Genomic DNA, 26,555 nt, shown 5'->3' with positions numbered 1-26,555 from the left:
ACCCGAGCCGAGGCCACCACCGTCTTTCACCAGGCCCACAGCATTCACTCCCCCATGACTCACCCTGCTTCCAGCTTGCCTCCCCCTGATCTGGTCCCCATGGAGCAACTGGAGTGTGACTCTGAAGATTCAAATTGGATCACGTCACTCCCTGCATAGCCCCTCCCATGGATTCTCATTGTAGTTAAATTAAAACCCAGTTCTCCTATCTGATCCTGCCTCTGACCTCTAGTACCCACCACCTCTTCCCTCCCCGCCTTCCTGACACGCAGGCTTTCTCTGCGCCTGGGCACGCTCGGAAGGCTCTTCCCCCAGATGCGTGTGTGTGTGTGTGTGTGTGTGTGTGTGTGTGTGTGTGTGACCTGTTCTTTCTACTCGCTCAGGTGTCAGGTGAAATACTGCTCCAGCAGGCCTTCCTCACCATCCAACCTGGACTGTCGCTCAGGCCCTCACCCTATGTCTGCGTAGAGAGTTCTCGCTATGGCCCATCCTCTCCTCCGCTGGGTAACACCACTGTGGGAACGCGTCTTGTTCTCTGCCGCACCCAAGGCCCGCACGGCGCCTTTCCTGAGCGTGGCGCTGAATGAAAGAGCGGGCGAGCTGGTGAGTCAGGGAGTTGAACCCAGGTGCCTGTGGCTCCAGAGCTGATCTTCCCGCCGCAGGACAGTGGTTTCTGTGGAGCTGGAGCTGGCGCCTGGTACGCGAGGAGGAAACACAACGGCTGTTTCTGCCCTGCACTTTCACCTCAACGTGCCCCCTTTAAAAAATTGTTTAATGTGCACGGCTCTGTCTTCAGGTTTGAAATGACTCCAGATGTTATAATTGGCATCCTGAGGGGAGCTCGGGGCCCTCTACATCTACACCCAACCTTACACTCAGCATGTCTGTCCCATTTTTTATTATCTTCCTTCTGTTATCTCTACAAGGGCCTGTCTCTCCTGCAAACCACAGGCTCCTTTGAAGACATCATCACCCAGCACAGTGCTTTGTATCCAGTTAGTATTAATCAGCCTCTGTTTCATAAAACTAGTTTACTCTATAATCTCTTTCATCTAGAGAGACTGCTTTTCTTATTGTTTCAACATCTCTTTTCTATGTTTCTTTAAAGTTTTCTGTTTTCCATCTGTATCTGCTATAGGGCCACGGTGGATACTCAATAAATATTTGTTGTAACAAAAATAAGGCCCGTCTTGCCACATACATTGTAAAAAAGCATGAGAATTTGAGAGATGTGTTGAGTTCGTCACCTTTCCCAGTCCAGAAGACACGTGCATCCCATGAAAATAACTGGGACTTGCTCAGAAGAATTGAGAATCAGGAGGAAATGACTCCAGTAATAATAATGAAAGACAATTTCCCTGAACTTTTTTTCTAACAGCTTGTTAGAAATTTTGTTTGTCAGAAGAGAAAATTTGTTCCAGTGTTAAATGACCAATAAATAATGTTTCAAAAATGAATTTCTAACCCACCCAGCATGGCTCAGTGATTGAGCATCGATCTAGGATCCAGTAGATCACGGTTTGATTCCCAGTCAGGGCACATGCCCGGGTTGCAGGCTCGATCCCCAGTAGAGAGCGTGCAGGAGGCAGCTGATCAATGACTGTCTCATCATTGATGTTTCTATCTCTCTCTCTCCCTCTCCTTTCCTCTCTCTGAAATCAATAAAGATATATATTTTTTAAAAAATGAATTTCTATTAATCAAAAAATAGCAGAATAAAACTGCAGCAGGTCCCTACAATGGCATATTATTCATTTCTTATTTAAAAAATAAGCTAACTCTTTACTGATTGACCTAAAAGGATTTCCATGTCATATTGTTAAATGCAAAAGAGTAAGTTACCTAGAACACAGTGTGTTATATATGAGCCTACTTGTGTCTATAAAAATGTGTCTATAAGTGTGTGTTTACTTGCATGGGCATGGAGAAAGGTGTGGAAGGATACACACCAGGCTGTTAAAGTCTGTCGTCAAATAGAAGGATTGGGGGAGAAGGCAGTCATTGACTTTTTCTTTATACGTATTTATACTGCTTCACTCTTTACAACGAGTACTGCTTTTGAATAAAAATGTATTAGAAAAATAAAGATTAAAATAACGTGCAATGCTTTTCCTGGAATAGGGCATATATCCCAGCTGAATAATAATCTTCAGAGTGTTCAGTGACTAGTGAGTTAACTTTCTCTCCTTGCTCGATGTCCCTGGTGAGCTCATCTCTTGCTCACAAATCCAGTTATCAAGAATAAATGGCAGGCTGCTGGGAACTGACCCTAAGGACATATCCAAGGAGGGAGCTCAGAGAAGGCTCTCTCTTTGGGGTTATTTATCACACTGCTATTTCATAAGACCGTAATATTGGTGACAACCTAAAAGCCCTGCAATAGGGGAAGAGCTAAATAAATTATGATACATTCGCTTGGAAATATTAGGAACCACTAAGTTTGAGGTATCCAACACTTTGTAGTACACTGGAAAGTGCTTACATTTTAATGTTAACCAAAAAGCACAGTACACAAAATTATCAGAACATTGAATAATCAGAAAAAGACAAGCTATAAAGAGACACACCCAACAGGCTGAAGTGACTCACAGGGACACTTAGGGGCAGCCCCCAAGCTCCTACACGCAGCTCATCACAGGAGTATAGCAGTCCCTCTGGGAAAACCACCTTTACACTTGTCTAAATTGTTGGGGGTGTCAGTCCTAGAGTTATATGTCAGCTTAAGATCATTTAAGAGGATGGGGCTCTGGCCAGTATTTTCAAATAGCCTGAGAGCATCACCATCTTTTTTTTTTTTCTTCTTTCTGCCAATTGCACTGCAAGACAGAATTGCATGTATCTCAGAAGATGATAAAAAAAGAGAGATGCTTTTTGTTTGTTTTGTAAAATGGTCAGAGTCTTGTGAGATCTCAGTTTTTATTAGTCCTAAACATTATAAGAAAATGGTAATTCTAGTTCAATTTATTGAAAATCCCAAGAGAAAAGTCATTTAAGTGTTACAGAAGAGGTTGGCCTACAGAAAATGGTGGGTAGGCCACTAGCCTGGAGTCAGGATGTCTTATATTCATTAGTTCATCCATCCATCCATCCATCCATCCATCCATCCATCCATCCATCCATTCTGTTGTGTGTAAGCTTGTTAAAGGAACCTGGCCCCTGCTCTCAGGCAGCTCAAGCAACAGTAAATAGCCAAGGACATAACCGTATATTAAGAACTGTGATAAAAAAGGTGATAATGGAGTATGAAGGAGAAAATCTCTGATTCTTCTTAAGACAGTCGGCTGGTCCCTGAAGCAGAGGCGGCCCTTGAGCACCCCGGGCCCCGGTGTGCTGGCTGTTAGGAGACAGGACAGTGCGGCGTTAAAAACATGATTTTGGAGTCCGGCTCAAGTTCCAGCCCCACCAGAAGTGTGGGGCGTGGGGCAAGTTATTAACCTCATAGAGTGATTTCCTCATCAGTATAAAAAGATAACATCACAGGCCTCCTAAGGCAAGTGTTAGAATTCCAGACGTTGCCCAGCGCAGCGCCTGGCACGCGATTCCAGATGAACGGCAGCTGTACCCTGTGAAGTAACAGCTTCGCGGCCTCAGTCCCCTTGGGCAGAACAAGGCAGAGGGCCGATGCCGGTGAGGAGTGCCGTTCGTGTGCGGCTTCAGGCACTGGGCTGTGACCTGCAGGGCGCGCAGCTAGGCCCCTAGGCATTCCGACCTGTCACTGTTAACCATTTCTCCGGAACCGCCCCAGCGCCCCGCTCCTCGGTGCCTTCTGTCAGAGGGCTGCGGGTGTGTGAACTGAGGGGCCTGCCCCGCGTGGGAGCCACTCTGCCCTTCCCTGGCCTGGGACAAATTAAAAGGAGGTTGTGGGGCTTCTCCCCCGCTCCCAGGGGCCCCTCGGGCGAGGGCTTCTGCACAGCATTGTGGTTTGGGCTGTCATCACCACCGAGCACTCATTTCTCAGCCGACGCCCTGTGTCAGCGCTCACCCTGGCAGGGCACCCTGGGGGGGGATGCCTGCAGGGCCGTGAGAAGCAGGGCGACATTCGGCACCGGGGGACAAGGGAATGAAGAGGGCAGTGTGGCTGGGCGGTGCGGGCTGGGGACGGCGGGAGCAAGCGGGCCCTTTAGAAACCAGGCACCGAAAGCGCAACATTAAGATTCCTCCTTTGCTCTCCAGAACTGCGTGAGGCTCCTTCTGCGGCACTGAATAGCCTTGGATGGCGTTTTACAGGTATCCCTGCTTTTAAAAAGTTTCTGTCAAGCCACTTTGCTTCTACAAAAGACCTACATTAATTAGTACCTGGTTTTGTTAACGGAAACTCTGGAGAGGATTTTTGCTTTTTGAAAAGAGGCAAAAATAGCGTTGAGCGCTTGTTTTGGGGCGAGGTGTCCGGAGGGAGAATGCACCCCGGGCAGCGAGAGAGGCTCTGCTTTTACTATATGTTAATGTTATTTGGGGGCTTATGTGCTATTTGTTATTATTTGGTAGGTTATTGTGGGGGTCTGGAACACTCCACATTTTTCCCATATAAATTATTGGGAATTTTACTCCACTTCATTTTACGAAAGGCGTCGCAGGAAGGCTCTGCTTTCGGCGCCGAGGGAAACGTGCCTTCTAAAGCACCTACTGAGTTCTAGTTAGTGTAGTGTGTTAACCTTGAAAAACAGACCATCCGTGCGCATGACAATTATGAAAGCCCGTCTTCCCTGAGTCTTAAATTTCTGAATTACTGCTTTAATCACATACCATTATCATGTCCATTTCACAGGTGAGAAAACCGAGAGGCAGAGAGATGAGGGGTTTATCTAAGTTTGCACAACCAACAGGAGTTGGAGCAGGGTTCAGCTTCTGGCAGCGAGGGGGTTCTGAGCCTGAAGACCTCACCTCTGTGCTGTGCTACCTCACAGTGAAAACACCTAAATAAAGAGCGAGTGTTGGGTCAATGTGGCCTCGAAGGAGCCCCCGCAGCCAGCTCAGGTCCCACTTGGAGGACTGATGGTCTCCTGGATATTTCCTCACTAACTGGGGGGTGAAATCACTCGGTTTTGTCTGAATCCCGAAGGAAAGGACGGTTTCCAAGTTAGAAAGGATAATACATAAGAAGCCACCAGCAAGTTACCAAAGTGTTTTGGAATTTCACAGAAGAAAAAAATGCACCTAACTCTTTACGCGTGGCGCTAAATTGGTACTGCCAGGCTCCCTGTGGGATTAGGAAGTGTCACAGCTTATTGTAACGGAATCTAATTAGGGGCCAGGAAGCCCAAGTTTGAATCCTGGCTAAGGCCCTGGCCATCTGTGTGGCCTCGGGGGGCAACTCATTAACCTCTCTGACCCCATTTCCTCTTCCTTCCCCTGAGGGGCTTTTCACCGGTTACGGCTGCTGCCACCAAGCTGGCTCCCTGGTCCACACGTGGACCCAGATTCTTTCTCTGACCCCCTGAAGCCCACCTGAGAGGAGAACGGGACGCCGAGCCGGCCTCGCTCCAAAGCTCAGCCTCTCAGCTCCCACTTCCCAGGCCCGGAGGTGGGGCTTCGCGCACAGGGCCGCGGAGGCCCCTGCGAGCAGCGCCTGTGACGCCCTGAGGAGAGCAGAGCTGCGCAGAGGAGACGCTGGACTGCGAGGCAGTCGCAACGGGGGTTCCAGAGAAAGCGTGGCTCTTGCCAGTTGCCCCCGTGGGAGCAAAGGGCTGGGTCTTTGTACTCTGAAGCCCACCCTGCATTCCATTGCCCCCAGGGAGAGGGTTTGACCTTGGGCAAGGCGGCTCTCTTCAGACAAGGTCATTGGCTCAGCTGCAAGCTCTCTTTAGCCCACACTCCTGGCAGCTGGGGGAGTGGGTGCACCAGCCATTTAATTGTGGAGGCCCTTGTATAAAATTATTGAGACTTTCAAGATGGCAGCACTGAATGGTGGCCCCTTCCCAGGGCTGGGCCCCGTGCCACCGCCCAGGGTGCACGCCATGCAGCGGGCCTCAGTGGTGGATCCTGGCAGCATGGCAGTGTCCGCTGATACTGTGGAAAGGAAACACACACAGAGAGGAACCTCGGACTCGCTAACTGGCTCGCAGGATGTGCTTCCAGTTCAGTTTGGGGTCACTTACAGGGTGACTCCAAAACAGCTCTTGTGGCAAAGGCTTATTCTCAAGGCGTCTCAGGGCCCTGCCGAGACCTCCGTGCGGATGCATGGGACCCAGGGGCATTCTCTGCCTGCTGACTTCCAGGCTGCGGGGTTTTGATTCTCAGCACCCTGACCTTCGCTCACCCGGCGATAGGAGGTGGCAATGCCCATCCCTTTCTGGGTGTGGCCATACCCGACGGGCAGTGACCCCACCATCGTCTTTCTGCCCGTGAGGACCGGCTAACGCTCCTTCGAGAGGCAGGGAGCAAAGCGAGGGGCCTTTCTCCACGGCTGCCTCCCTGTTCTCCCTCTGCTTTGGGCCTTGGCTGCTTGCCCCTTTCTCACCCTCAGTCCCTTTAAATTAGTGAAAATAAATGTTTCATTTGATGGTCTTTCATCAGCCAAAGCCCAGGGTTTCTGGACCCTGTCTTTCAGTCCTTTCAAATGAAATTCGAAGCAAAAAAATAATCCCCTCTACAAAGTCTATCAGAGTTTCATTTTCTCTCCCTTCTTAAGCTGTGTTCTGACCCCAATGTGGGAGCCCCCAGAGCCCATTAAACTCGCTCAATGAGATGCAGTGTTCACCAGTCGCCCTCCTGGGCGCACGCAGGCCTCTGCGGCAGCTCCGTCTGCTCCTCGCTTCTGCCCCTTCTAGTCTAGCTTTAGCATGTCGGGGACTGGGGTGGACTGCTGTTTTATTTTCTTTTACCCATTCAATAACTTGAAGGGCTTTATAGTCACGTTAGGCAGTGGATAAGAGGCAGCTGTCCTCTGACAGCTGTCCTTTCCATACCCTGGGGTGTATCTTTACTGGGCGGACAAGAGGGGCAAGACTGAGAGTCAACCCTGTTTTACACACACTCACTCCCACCCACCAAATGCAAAAATGAGGGAAATGGGGTTGTTCTCTCAATTCCAGCTACAAAAAATATTATATATATTTAGCATCCTCTTGAAGTCACCATATATATCATGGTCTATAAGTAACAATAATTGATTGTATAAACTTACAAAGTATTTACCCAGGTAACAGCCTTCTAAGTGATATGTGTGTGTGTATATAAATATGTATATATGTGTATGATATACATGTATTTTGTATATATAAACTGGATTAACAGAAGGAGGCAGCAACTTGAAAGGCAGGACCGGGGGCTCGGAAGGCCAGAAGCTGCCTGTATGTCTCAAGCTGTATCTAGGGCGGTGCTGACTCAGGGGCACAAACATTCGCCTCTGTTCCTGCTTCTCCATTGCAGGGACCTCAGCACGGCTTGGGTAACACACGCCTCACTTTGCCCAGAGTAACCACTTGTCATGCTTCCCAGGAATTCTGATACTGGAAAGAGAGCTCTAGAAAAGGTGCCTGATTATATTGGTCCCTAGGAGAAAACATCTTCCACTGTGCTCTAAGGAATCGTCTAGCAGGTTAATAGAAACCTATTATCCAATAGTTTGACTAACATGAGGTGTAACGCAACTGTTACGTGGGCTTTTGACCCTTGAGAGAAGATTGCGGTGTCTTCCATCCTGTGCTCTGTCCCAGGCTGAAGCCTCAAGCACCAGTGCTGAGACCCCCTGGGCAGCGCTGGCACCCACAGCCTAATGGCCTCTCTGGGTCCCTGAACCTTGTGTTACTGAGAGCCTGTCATCTCGGTGTGAACACCAGCCTCTTCCTCGGTCCCACAGACACCCAGGTCAGGCAAAGACTCCTGAGAACAGCAGCCTTCCGGAGTTGGTATTTATATCACAATAGGCCACACTCCGTATTAAACATCCGACATTTTCATTCGTGAAACTCCTGCCTCACACCACGTATTTCTCTGGCCACCTCCGGCCGTCTCACCGGCTTCCACGACTTCCCGCTCCCTTCTCAGAAGTGTGAGAAGGGCCCCCCTCCCAAGTGCAACACAAACCAGGCTGCCCTGCTGTCATCTTGCCTCCTGGTAACACACCCACTACCTTTTCTACTCTATTCCAGTGACCAAGGATGTTTTATTTATTTTTACAAATAAATTCAGTTCTGTCCTTCAAAAGAGTTCCAGTTCTACTGATTTAAGAGCATAAAAGTCTACCTTGTTATAGAGATAATAGATTTAAAGCAATTTACTGAGGCACAGTGACATATTCAAAACACTAGACAAGATCTTTAACACCCTTAAACTGTTCTCGGGTGGATTTAGAATAAAATCACACTCCTTCCCCAGGCCTTCAGGCTGCGCCTGAGCGCCTCCTGCCTACTCTCCAGCCTCCTGGGACTCGGGTCTCTCCCCTCTGCCCGGCACTGATCCCCACGCGGTCCCTCCTCCCGCCCTACTCCTTCCAGGCTCCTCCTAGGACGAGCCCCTCCCGTCCCTCAGGCCTCGGCTCCAGGTCACGTCCCCAGAGAGGATGCCTCTGACCCCAGGCCAGCTCTACCGCTCTGCTCGCACCTGCAGTTAGCCTCTGTCACCTGTTCTTCCGAAACGACGCGTACATTGTTTATCTACTTGTCCACTTGCCTCATCCCACGTCTTCCCCAATTAGACTGTAAACACTTTTTAAAAAATATATCTTTTTATTGACTTCAAGAGAGGAAGGGCCATGAGGGAGAGAGAGAGAAACATGGATGATGAGAGAGTCATTGATCGGCCGCCTCCTGCACACCCCCAACTGGGGATCGAGCCCACAACCCGGGCATGTGCCCTCAGCGGGAATCGAACCCCCATCGCCTGGATCCTAGGTCGATGCTCAACCGCTGAGCCACACCCGGCCGGGCTAGACTGTAAGCACTTTGAGGACAGGGCCACCCGTCTCGCTCACCGCTCTGCAACCAGCCTACACGACAGGGCCCTGCAGAGCGACTCTCGGTGTGTAATTATCACATAGCTGAGCGGATGGAGCGGATGGGCAACTAGGAAAGGTCCTTCCCTCCTTTCACACAGGAAATGTGCGTGTGTGCGTGCACCTATCTTACTCTTCCATATATATCACATAGATATCATCCTGACCATCAACAATCCTATGAGCAGATATTATTATTGTTACATTTTACAGTTAAGGAAATTGAGCCAGTAACTGACTGGTTAAGTTGGTAACCCCTCAGTTCACACAGCTAATTAAGGTGTGCAAACCCCCCCCCCCCCCCCGGCACACTCACACCCATGTGTCCACGTGCTTTGCACAGATTAACCTAGCAAACGCTTAAGTAAAGCAGCACGCCTTCTTTCCGTTTTACTTTCGGTTTTCACTGAAGTATAATTACTATACAGCAAATGCACGTATCCTGGGGCCGCTTACATACCATCAGCCCGAGCGGTGGAGGCAGGGCCTGTCTCGGCACACCCGCCACCCTCCTTCTCCCAGGGGTGACTGCCATTCTCACCCCCTCACCGCAGCTCAGGCTCGCCTGGTTTGCGTTCTGTATGAGTGGTGACATACGATAGCTACCCTATTTTGTTGTTTGGCTTATTTCGCTCTACACTCTACCTGGAGGCCCCCAGCCGTGGCTCGGCGGGCGCCGTGCTGAGCAGCACCCAGTGCAGGAGCAGGGCACCTTTCACTCGCTCAGCAGCTGACGGGGAGGCATCGCTTCCAGTGCGGGGCTCTCGTGCCTACTGCCGCTCTGGGCGGATCCTACACATCGACTGGTGAGCGCTACAGTCCTTTCTGCCGAGAACACACCTTGAAGGGGAACCGGAGAGCCAGAGGGAAAGCATTTGTTTGGCTGCAGCCTTCCAAAGCGCTTGCACAAAAGGGTGGTCCTGGCTAGCAGTCCATGAGGTTCCAGCGTCCTTTTGCATCCTAATTGTGGAGGCATTTCGGGGGATTTAAATATTGTGAGTGACATCGCAGACCTTTCACGCCGAGGCCCCAGAAGCCCAGACGGCAGCTCTGAGTGCGGCCGAGATCCCCAGTGGCTGCCTCCCACCACCGTGACTCCAGAGAGCTCAGCAGGCCCCGGAGGTGGAAGCAACGCAGGCTCATCTGAGTCACGAGGGTGAAAGCTGTTATTACGAAAAATGTTAACCTTTCCTCTTCGGGCAGAAATAGCTCCTGCTGTCAGGGAATGCCTTGTTTCGAGAAACCTGGGGTTTCAAAAGAACTTTTAAAGTTCCAAAGAATAAAAAATATAGGCAAAAATGTTCATCTGCTCCACAGAACCATTTTTGTATTATTTTACCTGCTGACTGGTCACCTAAATGTTAAGGCAAGAAGTGTTCTGTGTCAAAGGCAGGGCTCTTTCTCTGTTCTCCATCCACAAGAAGACGTCATTCGAAGCCTGTTGGGAACTCGCTGCCTCGCACCTCAGTTAGGAACATGGTGGGCCTGCCTTTTCTTGCAACTTTCTAAGAAACTCGACTTTTACTCATGAACAGAAAATAGATCCGCCAAGTAACTTTCTTGGGGCGGGCGAGGTGCTCGATTTTCAGCCAAATAACTCAGGTCGGGGCTACACGTTTTACCTAACAGGAATCTCATTCCAGCAAGCAGACTTGGAACTTCATGCGGTTGCCATCAGTGCTGGGTGGCAAACCTCTCCTTCCCCGCCCTCACCCGTGGGTGGGGCCGCGGGCTAACTCTGGCCAGTGAGTTGCAAGTGGACTGACTAGGGGCCGGGTCTGGACTGAGGCTCTATCTTGTGGCCTCAGACCCTTCGAGCTCACTGCCGGCCCCTGATGGTAACTGCAGCCCTCAAGGTGGAGGCTGCCGGACCACGCGGAGCAGGGCCGTGTGGTTCTCTGCCGCTGAGATGCCTGTCTCATCTGTCGCTGCAGCACGGGCCCGTCTGTCCCAGGAGGCACACGCGCCCTCTCACTCGGCCTGCACCCTTCTTGAAGCGTGGGCTGGCTGGCTTCTTGCAATCCCTGGGGAGCTAGAGGCTCTAACATTAAAACCATGTCGTTCTGAACCTCGTAGTTAGTTTGCCATCAGTTATTTAATATTTAGACTCTAAAGAGCACGCAGTTGTTAAACAAGCAGTCGCATCGGGGACTGGTCGGGGCGGCAAGAGGCTCTAGGAGCCGAGGGCAGACGCTCCGCCTGAGGCTCGCAGGGAGGGCAGAGCTGACAGGCAGAGCTGAGGGCCCAGAAAGCCCCGATCGGTGCTCAGGCTGGTCCTGAGAGGTGACTTCCCGCTCACTCGTGAAGCGGGACATGGGAGGGCGAAAGATAAAGAAAGGAAGAGTATCGTCAGATGGTGAATTATGTGCTAGGACATCCAGTTCCACCGCGAGCACAGAAAAGGGGAGGAACAGCCCCTTTGAGCGCCAAACAGGTGGGTCCCCGTGATTCCTGCTGGGGGTAGAAACTGTGTTTCTCCTGCTCGCTGTTGTAATTTTGATACTAAATGCAATGCCTGGCATGTGAGATGAGCCCAGTAAGGCCGTATAATGAAGGGATGGGCCGAGGAATAAATGCACGCGGGAGAAAGGAGATTGGCATTGAGACACCCGTTGTTACAAGTTCAACGTCATGCTTTTCTTTCCGGTTCCAAAACTTGGCAGAAATTCCCCCACGACCATCCTCTCTCACAGCCGCGCTGAGCGGCACAGCTCCTCGGACTCCTGAGTGAGGGCCGGGCCTCCCGTGCCGGCGGGCGTCAGCTGACGCTGCGTCCTGTTTGCCGAGCTCACGGAGCACAGCCCTGCAGGCCACGTGAGCTGGCGCGGGGGCCCAACGACCGCCCAGAGCCAGGCCTGCCTCTCCTCCCGGCACGCTCGGCGTCCCAGGAGAGAGCCCTGGTCCCGGAGGCAGGCCCCCTGGGTCCCAGTCTTAGCTCTATCGCTGAGCCTTTCCTTTCTTAGGGCCTTTATTTCCTCTTCTGCAAAATTCGGAGGCTGGATTAGGTCAGGGATTGTGTATTAGAATCGCCAAGACCTGTTTAAATATGTAAATTCCCAAATAGCACCCCCAGAGCTCCTGATCCCCAAGCGCTGGGGTGCGGTCTGGGAACCTATGTTTTAACAAACCCCCAGGCGATCGTGCCGTGGTCGACTTCTCAAACCACACTTAGAAATAGAGCACCTTCAAGTTGCTCTCGTAGTCCAGCATTTAGGGATTCTATCACAGCAACCCCGAAAGTACCGCATTCTCTCCCAGGAGGCACTTTTAAGTGATAAATAAGTCCTCCCTGCTGTACGAGATGGCCGAGGAGCTGAGCATCCTGCCCCGGCTCAGTGATGCTCCCCAGTTCCTCCTGCGGGCTCTGCCAGGAAGCCCTGGGTCAGCACTTCCCAGAGCATCTTCAGATAAAGCGTCTCCTTTCATCTCCTGGCTTCTCATTTCCTCACCATCGACTTGAAAAGGCTGATGTGGGGATTTCATTGAGTAAGCCAATTCCTTAGCATTTTTTTAAAATTTATCTTTATTGTTGAAAGTATTACAAATGTTTACCTTTTCCCCCCATTGATCCCCTCCCCCTGCACCCTTCTCCCCAGGCCTTTGCCCCACTATTGTCTGTGTCCATGGGTTATGAATTTATGTGTGTAAGTCCCTAGGTTAATCTCTCCCCAACCCCACCTTCCCTCTGAGCTCCCTCAGTCTGTTCCATGCTCCTATGTCTCTGGATCTACTTCGATCATCAGTTTATTTTGTTCATTAGATTCCACATATGAGTGAGATCCTGTGACACTTGTCTTTCTCTGATTGGCTTATTTCACTTAGCATAATACACTCCAGGTCCCACCATGCTGTCTCAAAGGGTGAGAGATCTTCTTTACAGCTGCGTAGTATTCCATGGTGCAAATGTCTGAGAAGATGCTTGATATGATTTCAGTCTTCTTGAACTTGTAGAGACCTGTTTGTGTCCTAACCTGTGGCCTATCTTTGAGAACGTCCCATGTGCACTTGAGAAGAATGTATATTCTGCAGCTTTGGGGTGGAATGGTCTGTACATGTCCATTAAGTCCATCTGATCTAGTGTGTCATTTAGAGTCAAAATTGCCTTGAGGCACAGCCCCAGATTCCTTTGGAGTGTTTGTTAAACTCACAGGCAGCCTTTTCTTGCTCCTGCCGAGCTCTACACTCAAGCACCTAGGAGGCCCCACTTGGCCCAGGAACACCCATGGTACACAGCAGGTTGGCACATGACAAGCCCTTACCAAAAACTGAACGACTGCTAAAGGCCGCCCGAGGAGAGAGTTCATCTTCAGGAAAGACGAGGGAGGGTTTGTGACTAAGACGCGATTTCTTCTCTACCCCGACTCTGCATGGGCCTCTGGTGCCTGAGAATCCCTGAGCCCTTTCCTCCTAAGCTTCCCCTGGGAGCCAATTCCAGGGTCGCCTTGCTTCCCAGGTAATCTCAAATCACTTTGTCATCCCAGGCCCTGCTCAGGGACCTCGAGGGTTAACCAAGCCCGGAGCCTGCCGTTCAACCCCAGAATTCCAGTTCCCTGCCTGAGGCTCAGGATGGGAACATGGGCATGGAGCCCACCCCGTGGCCCGGGGCAGAGGTGCTGAATATACAAATTATGCAGCGTGAGGTCATGCCCCAGCGACATCCGACATCCGAAATGGACCCTTTTGGAAAATGTCATGAAATTCATGACCACCTGTCATCAGCCACAAAGAGCCTGAACCCCAGAGCCGGCAGCACCCTGCTCTGACCCGGTCCTTTTCCTGGTGGCTCCCCGAGACCACGTCCCTCACCTTCCCTGCCTTCATCTCCCTGTCCTCCTTTCGAATATTGGTATTTCGCAGCTGCTTCTGCCATAACAGCGGCAAGGGTTCAGTTACGCTCTTGCGTGTGTCAGGTATAGTACGGCCTAATTTAATCTTCGTTACACATCGCCATATTGCAATTATACACGCTCCCCAAGTGTTAACACATATTTAAACCTGCTACTCCTTTGTCACTGGCTTACAAAAGAAGTACCTGAAAAGAAGCAGATGTCATAATTACACACTTATTCAGCTCATTTCAAAGTACGTCTCCAAGTAAATTGCAGATGAGCCAGGCATGTCTTGAAATTAATGTAGCGATAGGACACTAATGCCGCGATTCATTACGGTTTGTCAACGCGCCCTACTTCTGGAATGTGCGATAAAATTATATTAATACTCTGTGCTAATGAGATTAATGAATATGAACATGCGGAAGAAGAATGGAGCCCTTTGTTCAGCTATTGAAAAAATAACACAGAGGTAATTAAAAAGAATTCATCAACTCGTGTACAGCCTCATTCATATTAAATTAATTTGTCTGGTTTCATTTCTAATAATTAATCACTTTTTGCAAATTACCAAGCACTTCGGGCGGAGGGAAGCACGATGTAGGAGTTGTGACTCGGAATACTTAGAGCGATCAAGGTGGTCCCTGTGGGTTCATATTAATTAAGGTTTAACAGTTTGGAAAATTGTAGCAATATTTTATGATTCATGTAATTAAACTCTGTAACAAAATGTCACAACTGCTAGTTACTTCTGCGCCTGTGATTTATACGGTCCCCCTTTCGGAGAGGAAGCGGCAGAAATGAAGCCTCCTGAAACGCAGGCCGCGGGCCCCGTGCAAACTGAAGCGCTTGGTCGGGGCCCGGCGCCCCCTTCCGCTCGCAGATTCCACCAGGCGGCCGTGCCAATCGGACCCAGTCCTACGACCCGACAGATGGTAGGACTCTCGGGGGCCTCTTCTGGCATATTTGCTTGAATGAAAACAAAAAGCCTCCTTCCCAAACACCCATCGACGGACGCTCCTGGGCTTCTAGGACCCAAACTCCCAGAAAGAAAGGCAGCTGTCACCTCGGATGTAAAACCATCTGGTTCCCATGACCAGGCTCTTCCTAGAAACCATTTCCCACAGCCCCCGCTGTCCCAGGAGACGGACTGCAGTCGGAAGCAGTCCTGGGGACGGGAGCACGGAGGCTCAGTGCGCTCTGGCCGTGGCTGGTGCGCTTCAGTGCCCGCGAAGGCGTTGCAGAGGGGCGCCGAGGGTGCCCATCAAGGCAGTAGGTCTCGGTCCTCACTGTGCGTAAGAAGCGCCTGGGCATCTCCCCCCTAAAACTGCTGTGCTGGCTTTTTCCCCTCTGTCTCCCCAGACTCGCTCCCTGCCTTGCCTCCCGGCCTGCGCCTGAGGCGGCTGGTTTCTGATGCCCGGGTGTCTCAGCCCCCTTGCCAGCTGGACTATGGCTACGCTTTGCAACGGGGAGGCACCAGCTAGAGACGGAAAGACAGGAGGGGCAGAGGTCAGGGGTCCTTTCCCATGTCTTCCCTGCCTCTCTGGTGTCTGTCCTCCAGACTGAGTCCCCCATGAGGGGCCACAGACCCCTTGGGCTCCAGTCACACGGTTTCCTGTTCTCTTTCAGCCCAGCAGTGCTAATGGCTTCTCACGGCTGTTTTCTGCGTGCCTTGCCATTCTTGTTTGGTCCCTTAATCCAGCCCTTTCCTCTGTAAAAAAACACTTTCTTAAAGTTTCTGCATTGACCATGTGGTAGTGAATGCGTGTCTGGGCCTTGCCGGAGAGATTCTAATTCAACTGGCCTGGGGTGAGGCCCCAGATCTTTATTTTTTTTTTTTAAATAATTTCTGATGATTCCATTTCATAAGGTGGTAACACCTGCCTTAGACAGATTCTGGGAAAAGTTGGTGTTTCCAAAATGGTTAGTGCTAATATAATATTATTAGGAGCCAGGTTCTAGGTCTTTGAAACGTATCGAGATGCTATCCTCACAGCAACTCTAAGAAGCAGGTGCTTTTATCCCCCCGTCGGAGGGCGTGAGGGACTTACCACGGCCACGTAGCTGGCGCGCAGTGGAACCGGGACCGAGTCCAGGACCTGCTCTCTCCCCCATCACTACTCTGCTGTAACAACGGGCTTGTCCATTTATCCCCAGGAGCAATTTTGAAATGAGAGAACCTGCTCGTTTATTCAGGCTTAAATGTTCAATTGTGTATGCATGCGTTCACTCCAAAACATCCTGATAAACACTGTCTTTGTCCCAGGCATCGAGGGAGCTATATTCCACCTATCAAGCCTGGAGAAAAAAACCAGATCTATACACAGATAGATAAACAAATACGTACATAGACACCACTGAGATATCACATGACGGGTTGGATATACTATGTTGAGGGACCTCGGGAGAGGGAAAGTGTGTTCCAACCAGGGACCTGAAGCCTCCGCAGCAAAGGGGACCTTTGAAATGGGCCACAGAGAAGTAGGGTCACCATTAGGAAGGGTAACAGGGGACGAGACCCGCCCAGTGTTTACTGTCTCCTGAAGACAGGCAGCTCGTAGCAGGGGCTGGCCTGAGGGCGACGTGACCCTGTGACGGTCATTTATCCCAACCACCTGGATTTTAACGTTCACCGTTTAAGCACAGAAGAACCACAGCAGTTTTAAGTGAGGGAAACGGCGCACTCGTGTCGGGCTTAAGGAGAAAGCAGGTTGGGATAAGCCACGTCGGCCCGGCGACACGGCCTGGGAGGCGGGTGAGGCTCGGGAGAGGGCAGGGCCGGGCGGGGAGGCCTCCGCGGCACCGGGGGCAGAGGGCGGCTGTTCTGGGGAAACTCCGACTCACGGACCTGCCTCCTCTCCCGCGCGGGGCAGAGCCTGGCTATTAAACCTGACGTGTGTGGTCTGGTAATGACGCCGAGCTGCCCGGTGCTGCCAGGCCCTTCGGGAGGCTCTGGTCCCTCTCAGCACACACTCAAATTGGATTAACTTGGAAATGAGAAAGCCGTGCTTTTTTATGCCTGTGAGCGGGTGCTAGGAGTTTTGGGACTCCCGTGGGAAAGGAACATACACCCCCGATCAGCAGCCATGGTGTTACGTGTCTGTAAATAGCACTAATTGGAACATTTTATTTTGTTTTGTTTTCTTCAGAGAGTGTACAACCCCATTGTTTCGCCCAAGTATGAAGCCCATCCAGGATTCCTCGGTAGGTAGCCACTTCGTTCTGACAACGCGATGGCAGAAGTCATACTAATGGGCAGGAGAGCAAAAGCCTGCCCATAGACAAATGATGATAAAGTGAAATCTTTAAGAACTCATCAAAAACATGAGGCAAGGCCGTGTGAGCTGTCTCTCCAAAGTGACAAGGCTAAAGAAGCTGCCACACCACCAGCCCGAGGCCCCGAAGCACATTTATGATTTAATTCCCATTTTGACATCAATCAACCCATATTAATAACTTCAGCTGGAGAAAGTCACGTCCTGGGCGTCTTTCACAGTGACAGGCCGCGTCTAGGAAGCAAGCTTCTGATTGCCAATTAAACCCCAAACAAGCTCAATCGAGTCCTCTCATCCCGCCCTACAGCTCTGCACCGTATTTCAGACAGCACTCTGGGACCCCGCCACAACCTTCGTTCGTTCGGCTCGTTCCCTTAGAAAATGACACCAATTTTATTAACCCAAACTTGGTCTTATGGAATTATAAAATCTGTTCTTTGGAAGGGGGGTGGGCTTACCGATCAAGGAGTAAAACCTCCTACCTGAAGCAACATTCTGCTCCACCCGACGAGCGATTGTCCACTCCAACGGCTCTAGTTTGGAGAAACCCTACACTCCAAGGAAGGTGTGGGGCTTGCCAGGGAACCTGTGGGTTTTCAGTCGGAGTCCTCCCTGTATCCCAGATGGATTGATCAGTCATCAATCTATCTATCCATCCATCCAATGCAGAGTTTCTCGTACTCTGTGAGAGTAGACCTTCCCACGAAGCCTTTCATAAGCTGAAGTGGAGTAAAGGAAAGAAGCAATTACCATTAATTTATGTGAAAATATTTTTTAGCTTTCTCAGGCCCCCCAAATAACCTACCAAATCATAGTAAATAACAAATAAAACCTAAAATGACACTACCATAGTAAAAGCAGAAATGGCCTGATAAATACGCAGCTGGCATGGAGCAGGGTGGGCGTGGGGCCCCTGTCTTCTCTCGGGGGAGCTGCCTCCACAGGGGCCCCTCCTAAACAAGTGCTGGACACTAGTTTCACTTTTTGCCATTTTTTTGCATAATGAGGCCCCGCTTAACCTTGTTGATAGGTTCTTGGAAACTGGGACTTTAAGCAAAATGACTTAAAATGAAACCAATTTTACCGCAGGCCTGTGGATATAAACAGGAGTTAAGTTCCTATAGAATAGTTCTGGTCACAAAAACACCGCCCAACCCCTAAATAAGGACCCACTCCTAACTAACCATCTAACTAAACAAACACTCCTAATACTAAACATTGACATAAATGTGAGCCACACACACATTTAAGAAAAGTGAATAAAAGCAAGTGAGGCCACCTTTCCTCACCCGCTTCTTCAGTTCAGGGCCGCGGGTGGCCGAGCCTCCCCAGGAGCTCAGGGCGCGGGGCGGGGCCCCCGCTGGACAGGGCGCCCTCGGGTCACAGGGCCCCTCACACCCACACGCGCCCAGGGGGACAACATGGACAGGACAGTTCCCTCACGTGCCCGTCTGTGGGAGGCGGGAGGAAACCAGTCCCCGGGGGAAACCCACAGACATGGGGAGCAGGCCAGCTGCACACAGGGGCCCCGGCTGGGGGACGGCGGTTTCTCGTCGGTGTTATAACAGACGATGTGGTTCGAGGAGCCGATGTAACAGTGAAAATCCTCTCCGGCTCCTTTTGCTCCCAAGAACAGGTACCAGGGCAGGTCTTTCACAAAGAGCAAAGCGGCGAAACAAAGTCTTTGAAAAGCCGTGGAAACCTGTGTGTACATGTACGCTGTTCTCAACCAAGGGCAATGTCGCCCCTCCCCAGGGGACATTTGGCAAGGGCCAGAGGCATTTCTGGTTGTTACACTGGGTGCATCTAGGGAGTAGGGTGCCGCTAAACATCCTGCAATGCCCAGGACAGCCTCCCAGAAAGTCCCATTATCTGACCCAAAATGTCAACAGCACTGAGGCTGAGAAACCATGATCTCTATATACATAGAAAATATGCAAACACAAACATACACATTCTCAGCACAGTGTCAAACACAGTTCTCTTTACCGTGATTGTTAGAAAATTGATGGTTCCCTTGAGCCAAAATCTGTTTGCCATTTAGTCATAGATCTGCCCCTTTGAGAGATACACGTTCAGCTTAATTCCCCTTCTAATGACAGCCCTTCAAATATATGACGCCACCGTCCAAAGTCACAATGTCCCCCAGCTAAGCAACCCCAGTTTCTTCCCATGTTCCCCTGGATATGTCAAGGTTTCCAATACGCTCATCATGGTTTTGGTGGGGAAATGACCAAAGCCACTTAAGAAGACTCACGGAAAAAGTCGGGCATGGGGCAGCAGGATGGCAGGGAACTGGCTGGAAGGACGCCGGCGTATCTCAGGACCCAAGGCAACACCACACCGCCTGGCCTTTGAGGGGGAGGCGCTTAGGTTCTAATCTAGAGGAGGGACTGCGCTTGTCTCACTAGTCCTTGGATCCTTAAGGTCCAGCACACTGGCTGGAAAGCTGTAGGCCCTCAATAATCATGTGCTGGAGGGAAGGAAGGAAGGAAGGAAGGAAGGAAGGAAGGAAGGAAGGGAGGGAGGGAGGGAGGGAGGGAGGGAGGGAGGGAGGGAGGGAGGGAGGGAGGGAGGGGGGAGGGAGGGAGGGAGGGAGGGAGGGAGGGAGGGAGGGAGGGGGGAGGGAGGGAGGGAGGGAGGGGGGAGGGAGGGAGGGAGGGAGGGAGGGAGGGGGGAGGGAGGGGGGAGGGAGGGAGGGAGGGAGGGGGGAGGGAGGGAGGGGGGAGGGAGGGAGGGAGGGAGGGAGGGAGGGGGGAGGGAGGGAGGGAGGGAGGGGGGAGGGAGGGAGGGAGGGAGGGAGGGAGGGAGGGAGGGGGGAGGGAGGGAGGGGGGAGGGAGGGAGGGAGGGAGGGAGGGAGGGGGGAGGGAGGGAGGGAGGGGGGAGGGAGGGAGGGGGGAGGGAGGGAGGGAGGGAGGAGGGAGGGAGGGGGGAGGGAGGGGGGAGGGAGGGAGGGAGGGAGGGGGGAGGGAGGGAGGGAGGGGGGAGGGAGGGAGGGAGGGGGGAGGGAGGGGGGAGGGAGGGAGGGAGGGAGGGAGGAGGGAGGGAGGGGGGAGGGAGGGAGGGAGGGGGGAGGGAGGGAGGGAGGGGGGAGGGAGGGAGGGAGGGGGGAGGGAGGGAGGGAGGGAGAGGGGAGGGAGGGAGGGGGAGGGAGGGAGGGAGGGAGGGAGGGAGGGAGGGAGGGAGGGAGGGAGGGGGAGGGAGGGGGGAGGGAGGGAGGGAGGGAGGGAGGGAGGGAGGGAAACAGTAAGAAAAGAATTTTCACAAAAAGGGAATTAAGAGCAACAGTCAACCTCCAGAAACGTCCTAAAAGGATTTAGGAGCCTCTGCTCCATGAGAAACAGGGAAACTGTCAGCAAAACTAAGCAGCCAGCTCCCGTGTGAAGCACGGACTCCTACCCTTTGAAGACCTCGCTGAGTCTCTGCCTTCTGTTTGTGATGCTAAATTCCTTGCTGCCTCTTTAAGCCTACAACATGTTTTGGGGTTTTGCAACATGCAAGTCTGTTATTAGAGATTCTGTGAATTATTCAGGGCTAAATCAAGATGCGAAGACACCTTTTTTGAGACAGAAAATTGGCAAACACTCTCTAAGATGCCTTACAGCAAAGAGAAAAAAAAAGCCACAAATTCTTCTGCAGCTGTTGTATTAACCATAAAATTGATCATGATAAAAAAAAAAAATTGTTACCTGCATATGAATCACACGTGCTTCTCAAGGTCTTTTGTCTGCAGTGTCAGCATCAGCTTTTGACCACCAGTCCCATAAGAGTTGTGCATAATCCGAGACCCGGGGGGCTAATTCCATCCCTTGAGGTTTCCAAAACATAAATGGGGTAATGAGCCATCAATATTAGAAATCAACATTTAGCGAAAAGATTCCCTTCTCTTTGACTTTCATTATAGGCCCCAGGAATATTGAAAACTACAGTGACTCGGGGGATTGTGTCAAAACACACTTGATACACCTCAAAAAGAATTGCATCAGCAAGACTGAAATAATCAATGCTCTTCCCTTCCAAAATGCTGATCTAGTAGCTGGAGGCATCTGCAAAGTGCAGGGGAATTTCCTAGAAAGCTTCTGAACGCAGTCCAGGTGTGGCACTCTGCAACAGTCCTCAGAACAAACAAAAAACGGCAACCGCCCTGGCAGAGCTCAGCCGCCAAGGTGTGGTCCAGGCACCGGTGAGCTCAGGCGGAGGCTGGAGGAGATCAAGCAGGAGGAAAAGGGCCAGCGCTACCCTAGGGCTTCTGGCCCCCAAGGCGCGGCCCAAGGAGGAAACGGTACGTAAAAGCTGGGCATTTAAGCCAAGGCTCTGATTTCTAATTGCTGACATAATTTAGTGTCAAGAAGGAATCAAGTGAGTGTGTCTAGAATGTTATCAGTGTAAATTAGCTTCAATCTAAAGCGCTGTTTCTATTTATACTACTTATCACAAGTTTCCTACCATTTTTCCCCCAAGCCGTGGGGTCAGAAATAGGAAGTACTTGCGCTTCCTGGGAACAAGTAGAAGTTGAATAGAAAGAATATTCCCGCCCATTAGCTAACGAGGTTGCCAAAGGGACAGACCGCAGGATGGAAGACAGACAGGCTCTCCTCCCACAGCAATAGAGGGCAAAGCATTTATTGCTTTTCCCCAGAATTAACACTCTTTCTTTTCCTTATGTCCTTGTTAAGAAGTGAAACAAAATAACAAAGATAAAGTGCCAATTTAATCATAAACAACGGTGGGGGGGCGCTGCACAGTGACACTCTCCTTTCCTAAGAACCCTCCTCTGGACTAAACTCCTTCAAGGAGCTTAGCATCTAGTTTTCCACGTCACCTTCACCAGGTAGCCCCTCGTCCCCCATCATACAGGAATTTGAGTTGTGTGCTTAAGTTCTGATAATTAAGTATCACGCCAACAGTTTATCAACCAGGAGATCTGTAGATTTCCCCGACTGCTCAGCCAGAATTAAAGGTGACGGTTGAGGTCTTGACTGAGAGTTGTTAAATGCAGTTTCTGAAACTGGTAAAAGATAATCTCCTGCTGTGGTCTGATTGCCTTTTTCACCCCCCACAAAGCATGTATATACACACAAGTACACTCACACACATCACTTTTAATTTATCAATGTCCCCTCATGGGTAGCATGCTTATAGTAAAAAAATACAGTCAACTCAGGCGCTCTGTTAACAATTTAGCCTGAGTCCATGACTAAGTCTCTACCTGCATAAGAAAAGAAAACTCTGTATGAGAAGTTTCTAGAGCTGAGTCAAGACCTGCCCCACTCCCCCCATCTAAATTTACTGCGGGGGTCTCCCCGAGTTAATCAACAACTCGGTCATTATACAGCTTTTTTTAAAAAATATATCTTTATTGATTTCAGAGAGAGGAAAGGAGAGGGAGAGAGAGAGACAGAAACATCAATGATGAGAGAGTCACTGATCGAGCCCGCAACCCGGGCATGTGCCTGGATCCTAGGTCGACGCTCAACCGCTGAGCCACGCCCGGCCGGGCTATACAGCATTTTTAAGACAACGCTGGGGCAACATTGCTGGTGAACTGTGGTGGGGGGCATTGCTGAGACACACAGAGTGGGTGACACCTCAATCATTTGAGAGAGGTTATGCCTGTTTCCCCTTTGAGTCTCTGCATATAATTACTGAGCTCTAAATTTCAATCCCTGGCTGTCATGATATACTTACAATTTAGTCCATTGCTATTTCTTTGGGTTGCATGTAACAGAGAGGCCTATTATATTAGCATAAACAATAAGGAGTTCAGTTGTTTATGCAACAAAACTCCAGAGGTAGGCAGTCCAGAGCTGGCACCAAGAATCAGCCATGTCATCAGGGACCTGCCCAGGCTCTTCCCACCTTCTTTCCATCTTTAGCACAAGTCTCTTATCCTCATGCTCACAACAGAGCGGCTGTGCTTCCAGGGATCACAGCAGCATTCCAGATGGAAAGAACATGAAAAGGCCACGGCTTAAGGAGCCAAAGGGGCTTCTCGCCTGGGAAACAGCACTATCTCCAAGAAACTCTGCCCATGTCTTGTTGGTAAGGATTTTGTCACACGGCCACCTCCAGCTTCAAGAGAAGCAGGGGGAGTGTTTGTGTGCGTGCGTTTCAATCTGGACACGGCCACTCTGAACAGAAACGGGGGTCTACTAGTGGCAAGGAGATGGAGGCGGCTATTGGGTAACTAGCACCAGCTACAATATTTTATTTGAAGGATTTGCTAACTCATTAGTATTCCGTATTCACAGCTCCCTGAGTAACGGCCGCGCCCGCTCACTCACCTCCTTGCCCCTGCGCCCTCCGCAGAGCATAAAGCAGCTCGTGCTGAAGGAGAGATAGGACGGAAGGACTAGGGAGAGGGAAGGGAGAGGAGAGGAGGGGGAAGGAAGGGAGACAAGGGGGGGGTTGAAAAAAGAGCGAGCAGCAGCCACAAAAGGGAAAACAAACGACCCAGCCGAGTGAGCAAACACAGTTGTCCCTGGATGTCCTCAGGGGGCTGGTTCCAGGACACCCATGGATCCAAAATCCCAATGACGCTCAAGTGCCTTATATAAAGCGGCACAGTATTTGCACAAAACCTACACACATCCTCCTGTGTGCCTGCAGCCATCTCTAGGTAACTTATCTAATAAAATGTAAATGCCCTGCAAACAGCCGTTGTGCTGTGTAGGGGGAAAGGCCAAGAAAAGGAGCCTGTAGGTGTTTCCTGCAGACACTGGTCCCCATGGGCTGACTGCGTGCTGCAGACACGTCAGCATCAACGAACGGGACACTTCCTCCTGTGGGAACACTTCTGACCCAGGGTTGGTTGGCTGAGTTGGACGATGCAAAACCCATCCAGAGGGTCAACTGCACAGACCACATCCTGCCCACCGCCTGGCTTTGTAAATAAAGTTTTATTACTACACAGCCACACCCATTCGCTTAGGTTTGGCTTGTGGCTGGTTTCCCCCCAACAGCACAGTGAGGAGTTGTGACCAAGCCTGTGTGGCCCAGAAAACCTAAAGAATTTACTATCTGTCCCTTCCCAGGCAACGTTTGCTGACCCTTGGACTCAGTGACTGACGATTCCTGAGGTTCCTTAGGATACAGGCCTTACAAAATGCTATTTAAAAATGAAAAATGAGCGCGTAGCATGCGGCGTGTGTGGGGAGGCACCAATGGAACAGAACCTCGCCCCCACGCCAAGTTCCCTTTCCCACCCTCCAAACATACTCTCCTCCACACTAGACGGAGGGGTACAACTGCCCAGCACCCGCCCCTAAGCCCGGCCAGGCCGAGGGAACTACAGGCAGGCAGAGGTCAAGTGGCACAGGCTCCGTGCCCGCTGGCTCTCTGATGGAAGATGCTCTAAGGGGCTGCCCCCCACCCGCGCCCCTGTCTCACCATTCAGCTCAGGAAATGAGATGGTATCTCCATGCGGATCATGGTGCTGTTAACACTGAGTGAGTAGACGGGCATCCTGGTGACAGTCGGGGGGCAGAATTACAGGGAGGCATGAGCTGGGGCTCTGCGTTCCCTGCTCGGCCTTGCCTTGAGGGGAACACAGTCTGAGCAGCGCAGTCCTGCTGCTCCACGCTTTCGGGTCACTCTTCTGGGAAGGCGGGAGGTCTCGCAGCTCACAGGCCTCTGGGGAACTTCTAGATGCGAGGGTGTTGCTGAGGCCCAGGCTTCCTTCTTCCCACCAGCTAGGGGCGCGGGAAGTGCACTGAGCAGGCTACAGGCCCCACCCAGGACCCTGAGCTTCTGACGACCTTTCCCCTCCTGCCTGGTTTCCAGGACAGTCACCCTGCCCCCGTGGGACCGCTCCCACACACCCAGTCCCAGCCTCGGCCCCTTCCCTTCCGTTTGTGGCCTCCAAACCAAGGCCAGAAGTTATGTGCCTTTCCCAGGTTCCTTAAATTGGACAGTTTTTCATTTGGAAACAGATGGTGAGAAGAAACCTGGGCACCGTCCCCTACCAACCTGAAAGTCCGACTTCCCCCGTGTCCCATGTCGCCAAACCCCCCAACCTCCCCCCACCAAAGGGCAAAGGCCGCCCTGAGCCAAATGCCAAACCAGCTTTTCATAAATAAACCTGTGGCCAAACTGCGGCTGTAAAACTTTGAAAACCACTCTGATTGAGACATTTGGACTAATTACCAGGGAGCAATGGCTACGGGCCCTCTCCTAATGCTGTTTATTACATTCCCTCGTTACCCGGACTCCCTGGGGTTGGTTTCTGAAATAAAGATTTAATTTGAGGGTAAATCCGAACAACAAGAAATGTAGCTCATTGTAAACAATAGTGTCCCCAGCCCAGCTGAGCCCGTCAGTATAAAAACAGAAGTCCTCTCATCCCCTCTGTACTGTAAACACGCCCAACGCTATTTATTGTGACTACACGTGTGTGGCCCGGCCTGAGCGAAATTGGGAGCGTTTTCGTGACTAAGAGACATAAACATCAAATACTGCTTCCATCACCCTTCCAGTTTTCAAGTTATAAAATCTAAATATTAATTTTAATAGAAAGGTTAGGAAATTGGAAACTGCAATCCCCATTGAAGTCATCAGAATAACACAGCTCACGAAGGGAGCCCCAGCATTCCAGGGAGATTAAGGAGGCAGGTGGGGTCCAGACGTGGTCCATGAAATATGACATGTCATAAACACAGGCTTAGGTCCCATGGCTCCGTACCAACCCCAAGTCCTGCCCAGCGAATGTTTTTTTTGTGTTGTATGGTGTGTCTTTTTTTTAAACTCAAGGCAGGATGTACACAGATATGAAGAGTGAGAGAAGAGAAACAGTTCATACTCGCTGCCCATGGGAGGGTCAGCTTGACCATCTTTGATTGAAGTCTGGAAAGGGGCAGTCTGACTGTCATTGGCCCAGCACCATTATCCCCAAACCCCATGGTGGGCTAAGGCAGGCCCACTGGGGGAATATGATGATGTTTTTGGCTGCTCAAGAGCACACAGTCCGGATTCTAGATACAACCAGAAAGCACGCCTCACAGGCTCCTCACCTCCAGACCCTGGCTCGTATGATCCTTCCACTGGTCCTCTCCCCTCTGGCCGCCAAGGCCACAGGCTATGGCAGAAACCACTCCTCTGGGGGGTCACAGTCACTGTGGAGCAAATAGCCTGGGGCTAGGCTGGAGTCAGAAACCCTCGGCTCTAACCTCTGCCGTGGAGCTAAGTCTAAGGCGGCCCTTCAGCAAGTTGCTTTACAATTTATCGCCCTTTGCTCGGCTGCCTCTGTGCGTCCCTAGCCTCCTGGTCCTAGAATTAGCTGCGCAGTATATCGAGGACGCACTAGGACAACGGTTCTCAAGTGGAGACAAGGCTGCCCCCAAACCACCAAGCAGGGGTGGGATGCAGAGTATAAAACCTCTTAAGACTCAACGTTTGTACTAAAAAAAACCCCATAATTCAAACAAGTTAGACTTCCAGCCCCCCAAAACAAAACCCAAAATCTGTTTTCTAGACTTTACAGATCTTCAACGTTTCCTCAAAGAAAAGGCCGGGCCCCCGGG

The 26,555-nt window shown here is 51.1% G+C and overlaps 1 long non-coding RNA gene across 1 annotated transcript in view; it reads right to left on the bottom strand.

Moving 5' to 3' along the window:
• Nucleotides 1-24,794, bottom strand: part of LOC308548292 — a 40,221-nt gene extending 15,427 nt beyond the window's left edge. The window contains exons 1-2 of the long non-coding RNA XR_013997592.1: nt 24,427-24,794; nt 20,727-20,845 (exon numbers count right to left, since the gene is read on the bottom strand). This is a non-coding gene — a long non-coding RNA (uncharacterized lncRNA). The remainder of the gene's footprint in view (nt 1-20,726; nt 20,846-24,426) is intronic.
• Between the last annotated feature and the right edge of the window lie 1,761 nt (nt 24,795-26,555).

The sequence above is a fragment of the Miniopterus schreibersii genome (assembly GCF_964146895.1).
Source record: "Miniopterus schreibersii genome assembly, chromosome: 18".
Lineage (NCBI taxonomy): Eukaryota > Metazoa > Chordata > Mammalia > Chiroptera > Miniopteridae > Miniopterus > Miniopterus schreibersii.
Note: the sequence above shows the minus strand (reverse complement) of the source record. Positions and strands in the feature narration are given on the sequence as shown.